The sequence below is a fragment of the Oryctolagus cuniculus genome, chromosome 10, assembly GCF_051225735.1.
Source record: "Oryctolagus cuniculus isolate XC-2025 breed Fujian yellow rabbit chromosome 10, ASM5122573v1, whole genome shotgun sequence".
In the NCBI taxonomy this organism is placed as follows: Eukaryota; Metazoa; Chordata; class Mammalia; order Lagomorpha; family Leporidae; genus Oryctolagus; species Oryctolagus cuniculus.
The window spans coordinates 92948863-92960989 of record NC_142876.1 but is presented as its reverse complement, the minus strand read 5'-3'; the positions used below and the strand labels follow the sequence as shown (position 1 = coordinate 92960989).

The following is a 12127-nucleotide window of genomic DNA, read 5'->3' as shown; positions in this document are numbered from 1 at the left end:
GTCCGAAGCCAGGAGCCAGGAGCTTCTTCTGGGTCTCCCACGTGGGTGCAGGGGCCCAAGGACTTGGGCCATCTTCTGCTGCTTTCCCAGGCCATAACAAAGAGCTAGATCGGAAGTGGAGCAACCAGGACTCGTACGGGTGCCCTTATGGGATGCTGGCACTGCAGGCGGCAGCTTTACCCGCCGCGCCATAGTGCCAGCCCCTCATATGTTTTTCTAGGCCCCTTTAGTTTAAATGTTCCTGACTCGGCCACAAGGGAAAGCAAGATGAGCTGCAAAATCTTTGGAGGCAGCCAGTGCTGGTAATGGAGGGTCCTTGAGGGCCGTAGCCATGCTGCAAGTGCTGTGGCACCACCCAGGTCTTCACCTGGCGGACTGGCCTGCTAGTGCAGTGAACTGTGTCATACTTTGGATTGCTGTGGTGACCTAAAACCCTTTCCTGCTGCAGCCCGTCGTGGGCGAGCTAGCCATCTTCCATTCTTCAGAGTGACCTCTGATCTGCTCCACCAAGGTCAGCGTACTGCTGGGAGCACAATGTTTTCATTCCTTCCGAAGACCACATTTTAGTGATCAGACTTGAGATAACAGCATTTTTAGAGCCCAGACTTTCTTCACATTGTTGACAATACTGCTGGAAGCATGAATTCCTGTTTTTCTTTGGAAAGGATTGGTTCAAGTATCTGCAGATCTCTGTAGTTGCCGCATTTGCCATGCATTTGACACATGGTGTCTTATCTTACTATTTTTTTTAAAGGTTTGCTTATTTATTTCAAAGTTATGACAAAGAGAGAAAGAGACCTATCTTCCATCCACTGGTTCATGCCCCAAATGGCCACAACAATCAGGTCTGGGCCAGACTGAAGCTAGCATCTAGGAACTCCATCCAGGTCTTCCACATGGGTGGCAAGGACCCAAGTACTTGGATTGCAAATGGAGTAGGCCATGGGATATAGATGTTCCAAGTAGTGACCTAAACTGCTGTGTCACAATATCTGCTCCCTTTTCATATTTTAATTTTAATATGACCAATTTAAAATCTCCAGAATATTTGCAAAGATCAAATTGTCCTCGCTGATGGATTTAACTGGGTTCACTTGTAAATGTTAATAGCCTGTTGTTTGTGCCTAGATTGAAGCTAACCCTGTGATGATGCTGAGATGAGGGACCGTGTACGGTTTATTCCAGCAATGGATTTTCTCCTCACATTGCGCCCCTCTCCCCATGCAGTGGCCCATGTAATGTTTGTATGGTGGTTTGAGCACCTGGAAGTTAACACTGGGCCTACTGTGTGCCCACCTTTATGTACAAGCCAACCAGGCAGAGCTGAGTCAGACTCTAGGAAGAAACATGTCTGAAATTGCAGTTGCCTAGGCCCAGCTCCTTACAGTAGGAGTGGGGAGAAGGTTTTTTTTTTTTTTTTTTTTTTTAAGATTTATTTATTGATTTGAAAGGCAAAGTTACAGAGAGGCAGAGGCAGAGAGAAAGGTCTTTCATCCGCTGGTTCACTCCCCAAATGGCTGCAACGACTAGAGCTGAGCCAATCTGAAGCCAGGAGCTTCTTTCCAGTTCCTTATGCGGGTGCAGGGGCCAAAGGACCTGAGCCATCTTCCACTGCTCTCCCAGGCCTTATCAGAGAGCTGGATCGGAAATGGAGCAGCTGGGACTTGAAACGGCGCCCAGATGGGATGCCAGTGCTTGAGGCAGATGCTTAGCCCGCTATACCACATGGCCAGCCCAGGGATGAAAGGTTTTAGCTCCCACTTGATATTTCTTTGGGGATACATGGTTGAATCTCTGTGACTATTCAGTGATGGCCTTTTTAATATAATAGAGTTTTATTTTTGCCGCAGTGTAATTTTCCCTTTTAAAATGGGCACTTGCCATGTGTATCTTATTTCAAATGCAAATATCCGCATGTATTGATGTTGGCTTGTGTTGGGCAGAATATGGCCAGACATCACTTCAGTGGGAGGTTTTTCTGGATCCAAGTAAACAAACAGAAGAAAGTACACACAGCTTTTTGGCAAGAAAATAATTTCAAAACAACCTCTATAAAGCAGACCCAAAAAGACTCCAAAACCACAGAATGAAACTGTGACCATGATCTTCAGTGTCTGATTACCCTTTTGACAGACAAATGAGTTCCTGCTGAAAAAGAGAAATATAATACATGTATGCAGAGTTGTCTGAGTCCAACGGGAACATGCCCCATTTGGGGACAGAGGGGAAGGAAGCATAGTGCAGAATTATCATGCAGTCTAATACAACCATCCAAAATGTTTAGGGAAAAAATTGTAATGCAGTTTGCCAAAATGTGAACAGTGACAATCTCCAGGTGGTGGGATTATGGGCTGTGTTTTTTTGTGCTTCTTTATACTGTTCTATACTTTCCAAGTTATGTACAAATAAGCCCATGTAAGCTAGATAAGTAGAAACATAGGAAAAAAGCTGTGTATATCAAACTTTCCAGTGCAGGCATATTTTGTGGTAAGAACTATGAAAAATCAACATCATATTGTAAATTCAGCAACAAATTAGTGATCATTTAGGGAGACAGCATACAATGAGGAGAAAGAAGCAGGTGGTTGAAATGATGGAAAGTGAGCAGAGAGGGAGGCACTTGGGCTCTTAGGTAGGGCCAACCTTGGGTCAGTCATTTCTTCCTCTCTGTAAGGAAGAGATGAACCAGGAGACTTCGAGATCTCTTACAGCACAAATGTTTTGTGATTCATGTTTTACTGTCCATGGTTGACCTTGGAGAGACTTTACTATACATTGGAAGAAAACTGAGGCAAGTTAAGGGTTTATTGAGAGCTGTCTAGAAGACGTTGGAAGGTAACTTGCAGGTCATTAAGATCTTAGGGAGGAAGTTAGTAAGAAGGAGTGAACAGGTTGCATTGAAAGGTTTTCTCAGGGCGGCGCCGCACCTCAATAGGCTAATCCTCCACCTAGCGGCGCCGGCACTCGGGGTTCTAGTCCTGGTTGGGGCGCCGGATTCTTGTCCTGGTTGCCCCCTCTTCCAGGCCAGCTCTCTGCTGTGGCCAGGGAGTGCAGTGGAGGATGGCCCAGGTGCTTGGGCCCTGCACCCCATGGGAGACCAGGAAAAGCACCTGGCTCCTGCCTTCGGATCAGCACAGTGCGCCGGCCGCAGTGCGCCAGCTGTGGCAGCCATTGCAGGGTGAACCAACGGCAAAAGGAAGACCTTTCTCTCTGTCTCTCTCTCTCACTATCCACTTTGCCTGTCAAAAAATATATATACAAATAAAATAAACATTTTTTTTAAAAAAAAGAAAGGTTTTCTACTCCACATCAAAGCTGATTCTCTTGAAACTGTGATGCAGTTTGTCTTGTAATTTAGAGGCTCTCCAGGGCAGCATAGCAGGTTAGAGACTGCAGACCTCACTTGGGGATCATCGCCCATTCACGCTTCCCCTGCACATTCGTTATTCTCTGCTGGTGTCTTGCTTTCTCTTATAGGACCCAATCAGGGAATCCGTGGGGCACATTCAAGAGCAAAGGTAGTGGAAGTGAGGTGATAGTGGCCCTGGCTTGGAGCCGTGGGTTGTGGAGGTATCTAGGAAATCAGAAGCTTGCTGAATTCATCACCCTATGTGCTAGGGTTCTTCTTCCCTCCTTTCTATTTAGTCATGGAGTTCTATTTTGTATCCTGTGATTGGTACCCATTTTAGATCTTCTAGGAGAAAACTGAAAGAGAAATAAATATCTCCTGAATGCTGATCTTTGTTAAAAGGAAAGTTTTAAAAATAACACCCATTGCATAATGTTAGTACTTTTAGAACACTTATGAGACCTTAAACTAGAGCAGTAAAACTACCTGCAGTCTATCTGACATGCAGCTGTTGGTCAGAGAACTCTTTGCTTCATCTGATATTTGTATTTATTTTTTCTAAGTGTTTCTTTATTCATTTTTATTTGAAAGGCAGAGTGACAGAGAGAGAGACAGAGAAAGACAGAGGTTTCCCGTTTGTTGGTTTATTCCGCAAATGCCCATGACAACAGGGCACCCTACAATGGTGGCAGGGTCTTAGTACTTGAGCCATCATCTGCTACCTCTCAGGTACATGAGTAGGAAGTTGGATCAGAAGTAGGAACAGAGGAAGGACTGGACGCTAGGCACTCCACTGAGGATTACAGGCATCGGGGCGGAGGGGGGGGGGCAGGGGATAGTGCCACAGTGTCCATCCCTCACCTGATGATTTCTAAGAACTGATGGGATATCTGAGCAGATCAATGTGTTTTCCTACAGTGAAATTAAACTTGAAAAAATGGATTGGTCGTGGGCTGGCTCTATGACATAGAAGGCTAAGCCTCTGCCTATAGTGCCAGCATCCCATATGGGCACCAGTTCAAGTCCTGGGTGCTCTACTTTCAATCCAGGTTTCTGCTGATGCACCTGGGAAAAGCATTGGAGGATGGCCCAAGTCCTTGGGCCCCTGCCACCCATTTGGGGGACCTGGAAGAAACTCCTGGCTCCTGGCTTCAGTCTGGCTCAGCCCTGGCCATTGCGGCCATTCGGGGAGTGAACCAGCAGATGGCAGATCTCTCTTTTTCTCTCCCTGCCCTCCCCCCCATATTTCTGCCTTTCAAATAAAAAATCTTTTTTGAAAAATATGGACTGGTTGAAGCTTGGTGGCCCACAAAACTCAAAACAGATACTTTATCAAATTTACTCTCTCGTGACCATTGTAAATGAAAAAAACAGCCAAAATATTGGAATTAAATATGATGATGTCAGACATCACTCTCCCTTCTGAGTGATGTGGGATTCAGTTCAGTCTGATGCTGATGTTTTTATACTTGCTGCATAAACAGATTGATAAGCAAAAAAGGATTTTCTTTAATTTTTAATTTAAAAAGCATTTTAAAGAGCATTATAACTATTTCATAGAGGAGAAATAATTTTTTTTTAAAGATTATTTGTTTGAAAGGCAGAGTTACAAAGAGGTAGAGGAAGAGAGAGAGAGAGAGGGAGAGAGAGAGAGAGGTCTTCCATCTGCTGGTTCACTCCCCAGATGGCCAAATGCCCAGAGCTGCGCCGATCTGAAGCCAGGAGCCAAAGGCTTTTTCCATGTCTCCCATGTGGGTGCAGAGGCCTAAGGACTTGGGCCATCTCTTACTGCTTTCCCAGGCCATAGCAGAGAGCTGGATTGGAATTGGAACAGCCAGGACTCGAACTGGCACCCATATGGGATGCTGGCAATGCAAATGGCAGCATTTACCTGTTGCGCCACAACACTGGCCTTGAGAAATAAAAATTAATTTACCATCATGCTCCCAGAGGTAGCTGCTGTTAAGTGGTTGATGGGGATTTTTTTTTTTTTTAAGATTTATTTATTTGAAAGTCAGAGTTACACAGAGAGAGGAGAGGCAGAGAGAGAAAGAGAGGTCTTCCATCTGATGGCTCACTCCCCAATTGGCCGCAGTGGCTGGAGCTTCGCTTATCCGAAGCCAGGAGAGAGTAGCTTCCTTCGGGTTTCCCACACTGGTGCAGTGGTCCAAGGACTTGAGCCATCTTCCACTGCTTTCCCAGGCCATAACAGAGAGCCGGATTGGAAGTGGAGCATCCGGGTCTCAAACCGGCGCCCATATGAGATGCCAGCTCCTCAGGCCAGGGTGTTAACCCACTGTGCCAGAGTGCCGGCCCTGATGGGGATTTTTTTTTTTTTTTTTAAGACTTATTTATTTATTGGAGAGGCAGAGTTAGAGTCAGACAGAGAAGTCTTCTATCCACTGGTTCACTCCCCAAATTACCACAGTGGTCAGAGCTGGGCTGATCAGAAGCCAGGAGCCAGGAGCCAGGAGCCTCCTCTGGGTCTTCCAGGTGGGTGCAGGGGCCCAAGCATGTAGGCCATCTTTCACTGCTTTCTTGGGACATCAGCAGGGAGCTGGATTTGAAGTGGAGTAGCTGAGACTGGAACCAGCACCCACATGGAATGCTGGTACTTCAGGCAGAGGCTTAGTCTACTATGCCACAGAGCTGGCCCTGATGGGGTTTTTTACAACATTTTTTTCTTGTATAACCATATCCTTTGGTAGATGCACACACACAGACACACACACACACACTTAGATGAGATTATTTCCCGCAACTTCTTAATAGAGTTTAAAAAAGAAATGTCTCACCTATGTTTTAGGTAATAGATTATTCTTGATTATAATATGTTATGGCTCTGAACAAAAAAAATAAAGTAATTGGTTTGGATGTGTGGTTGCTAAGAGATCTACTTTCTTCATTAGTAAGTATTTTATTTAGCTGTTAGGCAGAGTGTAACCAAATGCATGAGGAAACCAATCTGAAACTTAAGTAAATGATCTGGCAATGAATTATTTTGCCGTAGAAAATTCCACTCCAAATATACTCTGACATATTTTCACAATTATGTTGGAGAAAGACAGTTACGATTGTCAGCCAGCCTTTTGATCTTGTTTTAGGTTTTCAAGTTCAAGGTCTCCACTTGGCTGCCTCATCGTTGTTGGAAAAACATGGAGTGGAGAAGTCTGAGTTAATGGTTAGATTTCATCCTCCCCTGAGTCTGGATGCCCTTCTCTCGAGACCTTACCCTTGATCAGTACACACGCCCCTTGGGTTGCGCCTTTATAAGTACAAGTGAAATTGTGCTACTCCTTGAAAGTGACTTTCTTCACTCAATTAAAATGCCAAACTGATGCTTTGTTTTTTAAGTTTAAAATGTAGACTCATAAAGCTTTAGATGATCTGGAAAATGATAGTAGATTGAACACATGTATTTATCTCCTTCCCAAAACCACTCCAAACAACAGTAAATTGATTCTAAATGTGCACACCCTCAAGGACAAAGAGAATAGCCTAAGAGAAAAACCACAACAAAACACTTGACACTGAAAACCTAGTGGATAAGAGCTAACCAAGTCAATATGGGCAGCAGATAATCCCATTGGATTCCAAGGTTTAGCAATTTGACAGCACCAGGTGTTGCTGCTAGAGTAAGGCGAAAGTAAAGGTAAAATCAGGAACTAAGAAGCTGTCAGGGGGCCAGTGGGATTAAGCATCCGCGTGCAGCTCTAGCATCGCCTGTCAGAGTGCCCCTTCAAATCCTGTCTGTCCTGATTCCTATCCAGCTCTGTGCTAATGCACCTGGGAAGGCAGTGGAAGGTGGCACGTGCCACCTACATGGGAGACCAGGATGGTGTACCTGGCTCCTACTTTTGACCTGGCCCAGACCTGGCTCTTGCAGTCATTTGGGGAGTAAACCAGCAAAGGGACAGTCTCTCCCTCTATCTCTCATTCTCTCATTCTGCCTTTCAAACACATTTTTTTTTTTTTTTTTTTGAAAGGCAGAGTAACAGAGAGAGAGAATCTTCCCTCCGCTGGTTCACTCCCCAAATTGCCACAATGGCCATGGATGGGCCAGTAAAAGCCAGGAGTCTCTTCTGGGTCTCCCACGTGGGTGCAAGGACCTGGGCCATCTTCCACTGCCTTCCCAGGCACATTAGCAGGGAGCTGGAAGTGAAACAGCTGGCTCTCAAACCAGCACCCATATGGGATGCAGAAGTGGCAGGCAGCAGCTTAACCCAATACGCCGCAATGCCAGCCCCTTAAAGAAATCTGAAAAAAAAAAAAAAAAGAAAAAAAAGAAGAAAAAGAAAAAATTGTCAGGGGTGGGCAGGCTTGGGAGTTGCGATGCCTGTGTCCCGATTAGAAATGCCTGGGTTGGAATTTTGGCTCTGCTCCCAACCCCAGCTTCTGCTATGGTGGACCCTGGGCGGCAACAGATGGAGGTTGCAGTAACTGAATCCCTGCCGCCTCTGGGTGAGAGGCCTGGATTGGGTTTGCCCAGGTGCCTGGTCATTGTGGGCATTTGGGGAGTGAACTAGCTGAAGGGAACTTTCTGTCTCAAACCAATAAGTAAAAAATTTAGAGAAGAATAATTAGTCAAATCTCCCAACTTATGCCTGCCCTCCTGCCTCTAGCAAAAACCTGGAAATTGGCTCTCTGGAGCCCACAGTACAGTCTTTAGACTGAGGGCTACAGGCGCACTTGAAAGCATGCACATGACACACACGGGCAGCTGTCTTCCCCAGGGCTGCTGCTTGCACTCACCTCCCAGGATCCTGGCAGTCAGACCCTCCTTTAGGCAGGGGACTGGAAGATTCTTTTCTGGGGGAATCTGCCCAGCCTAAGAGGAAGGAGCTAAAGGTTCTTCAGGTGAAACGACTGCAAAACAGAGCCTGTAAAAGAGAAGCCGCAGCCTGTTAGCCAGAGCTCGTGTGCAGCTTTTGGCACCTGACTCTTAGTGGAGCCAGCAGCCAAGATCTCCAGACCCCTAAGGAAGTTCATGTTTGTTTGGTATTCAGATATTTTTCCTTGCAGTGGAGTTTAAGGGACATGGGACTAGTCTGCTCAGCCCTTTATTTTTATGCTCAGGAATTCACCTTTCTTCCGTGCTCTGGTCAGCGTTCTCCTGTCCTTCCCCATCTCTGAGTGGGCCTGTATTCGTCTTCCCTGCAGCGTGCTTGGCACTGTCCGATTTCTTGCTGCAGGTGGGTTTTGTGGGACTCTTAACGATCTTCCTCAGCTCCACTGCTCACATCCCACAACAGAATCTTCCCATCGCTCCTGGTGGAAAGCAGACTTGGGATTATCCCCAACACGTGGCTCTGCATTGCCAGTTCCTATTGACACTTCTCTGCACTTGAAAAGGAGCACTTTTAGCACGAAAGTGACCCAAGCAAATGGGAAACAAAGGAACCTTCAAGAATCAGAAATGAATTCAGTAAGAAGAATGTTTCAGGCACTTCAGAAAAGCTACCTTTTATCAGCTCAGAGAGATAAAAAAATTACATTACACTCAGGTTGCCATTAAGAAAAGCAATAGAAAAGAGCACTTATAAATAAAAAGATAATAGCAGAAATGAAAACCCTTTAGAAGGGCTGAAAGATAAAAGATAAATTTTTTTTTTTTTTTTTTTGACTGGCAGAGTTAGACAGTGAGAGAGAGAGAGACAGACAGAAAGGTCTTCCTTCCATTGGTTCACCCCCCAGATGGCTGCTGCAGCTGGCGGGCCAATCCAAAGCCAGGAGCCAGGTGCTTCCTCCTGGTCTCCCATGTGGGTGCAGGGCCCAAGCACCTGGGCCAGGAATCCTCCACTGCCTTCCCGGGCTATAGCAGAGAGCCGGACTAGAAGAGGAGCAACCGGGACAGAATCTGGCGCCCCGACCAGGACTAGAACCCGGGGTGCCGGTGCCGCAGGCAGAGGATTAGCCTAGTGAGCCGCGGCGCCGGCCAAGATAAAACTTTTAAAATATATTGATTTTGTTTGAAAGGCAGATAGACTGACATGCAGACAAATGTCTGCGGTAACGGGAGCCAGGAACTTGATCCAGGTCTCTCACATGGTGGCAGGGACCCAGGTATTTGAGTCATCACCTGTTTCCTCCCAGAGTACACATGAGCAGGAGATGAAATTGGGGGCCTGACATTGTGGTGCAGTGGATTAAGTTGCTGCCTGCAGTGCCAGCATCCCAAATGGGTACTGGCTGGAGTACTGGCTACTCCACTTCAATCCATCTCCCTGCCAGTGCACCTGGGAAAGCAGGGAGGATAGCCCAAGTTCTTGGGCCCCACACCCACATCAGAGACCCAGAAGAAACTTCTGGCTCTTGACTTCAGCCTGGCTCAGCTCCGGCTGTTGCGGCCATTTAGGGAGTGAACCAGTGGATGGAAGATCTCTCTATCTCCCTCTCTCTCTCTCTAACTCTCCCTTTCAAATAAATAAAATAAATCTTTAAAAAAAAAAGAAGAAGAAGAATATTAGCGGACCAATACAGGAAATTCAACATTGAAAAATAGGAGCTCCAGAAAGCCAAGGTCACAGAGGGGAAGAAGTGAAATAGTACAAGCAAATACTAAGAAATTTAAGGATGTTAGTTTCTAGACTGTGAAAGGACTGATGCTCAATACAAAGGATAAAAATAGATCCACATAAAAGCACATGAGGGGTGGGCATTGGGAGTAGCGGTTACGATGCCTTTTGGGATGTCCGAGTCCCATACTGGAGTGCTCCAGTGCAAGTCCCAGCAGTGCTCTGGATTCCAGCTTCCTGCTAATGTAATGTGACCCCCCACGTACTTGAGTTCCATTGGAGAACTGGGTTGAGATCCTGGCTTCTAGCTTAGTCCTGGCCCTGTCCCTGTTGTTGTGGACACTTGAGAGGTGAGCCAGCACTTTGAAGATCTCTGTCTTTCTGTCTCTGTCTCTTTGCCTTTCAAATAAATAAGTAAATAATTTTTAAAGTGTATTAAAATCACAAACTGAGGGAAGATCCTAAAAAGCTTCAGAAAGAAAAAAGAACGAAAACACCAGAATCAGGAATTAGTATGCTTGAATCTTTAACAGCAACAGTAAACTAGAAGTCAATAAAGTAGTTCTTAAAAATCCTGGACAAAAAGTATACTTAACTTAGAATTTTACATCAAGATGAGCTATAAATCAAGCATGAAGGAATAATTAAACTTTTTCTTACATGTAAGTTTTCGAAAAGTTTATTTCCTTTGCTTCCCTTTTTAAGAAGCTGACATAAAAAACAAGGGAATTTGGGAAGAAAAAGGAAGGTTTGGGACATAGAAATGGGGTTTAGAGTTAGATGTTTAACTTAGTAGTTAAGATGCCCATATCTCACATCATAGTGCCTGGGTTCAATTCTTGCCTCTGGTTCCTGGCTGCAGCTCCCTGCTAATATGTGCCCTGAAAAGCAGCAGGTAATGTCTCAAGTAGCTGATACCCACATGGGAGACCAGGATTCAGTTCCCATCTTCTGGCTTCAGCCTGGCCCAGCTCAGGTCATTGCAGCCAATTGGGGAGTGAAATAGTGGATGCAATGTTCTCTCTTTCTCTCTCTCTCTCTCTCTCTCAAGTAAATAAATAAAAATTAAAGAAGAAATGGGGTTAAGCAGGAGAAAGTCAAAAGCATCTCCAGGGTGATGACAGAGGAAGGTCCCAGGATGGCAGGTGTGCAGCGGCATGGAGACTGTCAGCCCTGTGTGCATGGGCCAATGAACTCTGAAGGAGTCCTCAAGAAGATGAAATTGATGTATCTGTCTTTGAGTGTGTTGAGAGAAGGCTTGGATGGAGCCTTTGGAGTTGAGTAGAAAATGAACAAAGACTACGAGTTGTTGGAAAAGTGAGCATGGTTCCTCAGCACCACAGTGACTATCTTTTATTTAATGTAAACTTGAATATTGAACTAAATAAAATAACAACGATATGGGGGGGACTGGGGACTGAATGTGGGAATGAGGACAAGGTCAGGGATTTTGAAAGAGAATTTAATTCTTACTGTTCATAACGGGAAATTCACAAATAATGCCTAAAAAGGAAAAATCAAGATATAACAATGTCAGCATTCCCGAAAGCCAAAACAGCTGAGAGAACCAAATGTGACTGTGACCGGGGAGTGGAGAATGGATGTGTCACCTGCCTGGGGGCAGGGTGTCTTAGGACTGCCAACAGTAAGAAAAAAACTTTTTTTAAATTTGCTCTCAAACTTATAAATTATCTATAACTTTTGTAAAAATAAAAATAAAAATGTATGTTTTTGGAAAATAAAGTTTTTTTAAGATTTATTTATTTATTTGAGAGACAGAGGGGGAGAAAGAGGGAAAGAGAGGGAAATCTTCCATCCACTGGTTCACTCCCCAGATGGCAACAATAGCCAGAGATGAGCTGATCTGAAGCCAGGAGCCAGGAGCTTCTTCCAGGTCTCCATGTGAGTACAGGGGTCAAGGACCTAGGCCATTTTCTTTTTGCTTTCTCAGGCCATAACAGAGAGCTGGATTGGAAGTGGAGTAGCTGAGACTCGAACCAGCACCCATATGGGATGCTGGCACTGCAGGTGGTGGCTTTACCTACTGCACCACAGTGCCAGCCCCAAAAATCAAGTTTTAAAGTTGCAATGCACAGTATAGTATTTTATCAATTCTTTTTTTTTTTTTAAAGATTTATTTATTTTACTTGAAAGTCACAGTTACACAGAGAAAGAAGGAGAGGCAGAGTGAGAGGGAGAGAGAGGTCTTCCATCCTCTGGTTCACTCCCCAATTGGCTGCAATGGCCAGAGGTGATCTGAAGC

The 12127-nt window shown here is 45.2% G+C and overlaps 1 protein-coding gene across 10 annotated transcripts in view; it reads left to right on the top strand.

Annotated features, from left to right (window-relative positions):
- Nucleotides 1-12127, top strand: part of PXK (PX domain containing serine/threonine kinase like) — a 94942-nt gene that overhangs the window by 38634 nt on the left and 44181 nt on the right. The window lies entirely within an intron of this gene.